General features: G+C 38.7%; 1 protein-coding gene across 3 annotated transcripts in view; it reads right to left on the bottom strand.

The window, feature by feature from the left end:
- Positions 1-617, bottom strand: part of patz1 (POZ/BTB and AT hook containing zinc finger 1) — a 9,676-nt gene that overhangs the window by 2,820 nt on the left and 6,239 nt on the right. The gene's annotated exons all lie outside the window — the stretch shown is intronic.

The raw sequence follows: 617 nt of genomic DNA, 5'->3' as shown, positions 1-617 counted from the left end.
GAGGGAGGGAGGGGGGGGGCAGACACAACAGGCCGGCGGAAACCATACGGACAGAATTACCTTCATTTCATCACTAGTATTTGAAATGTTGTCTGTAAACAAAGTAAGCTAGACAGGTTAACTAGTTTGAATGAATCTGTGATGAGTGAAGAATTATTTGCACCAGATCTAACTAAGTGACTTAATTGACTAATATTACATTAGAGAGCTTCTTTGCAGTTGTGTTATTGTGACTTGTTAGAGACGGGTGAAACTAAAAACATTAAACATGACCACATTTATTATAAATGTGTGTGCTGGCTCGAGGACACTCCTAAATGAACACGAAGCCATTATTAATGTTATTCGTTTCACCTGTGAGTCCCGTAACATGTCAGAAGACCTCTACGAGAAAATCCTGTGTATAACAAAGTGTAATGTTCACACACACACACGACTTGTTTGTCTCACAAATGGCATGACACTAAATGAAGACTACAGTGAAAACTGCAGTAAATATAGTGACAGTACACACGTCAGGCCATTTCTGAAGGTAAATCGTATTTTCAGCTTTGTCACTCAGAATTAAATCATTAAAACCAAACGCCAAATCCTCCGATTCTCAGCTCACTTAATTA

Source organism: Morone saxatilis, unplaced genomic scaffold, assembly GCF_004916995.1.
Source record: "Morone saxatilis isolate NCDOM2014 unplaced genomic scaffold, NCSU_SB_2.0 Contig18, whole genome shotgun sequence".
Classification (NCBI taxonomy): Eukaryota; Metazoa; Chordata; class Actinopteri; family Moronidae; genus Morone; species Morone saxatilis.
This window is presented reverse-complemented; position numbering and strand designations above follow the sequence as displayed.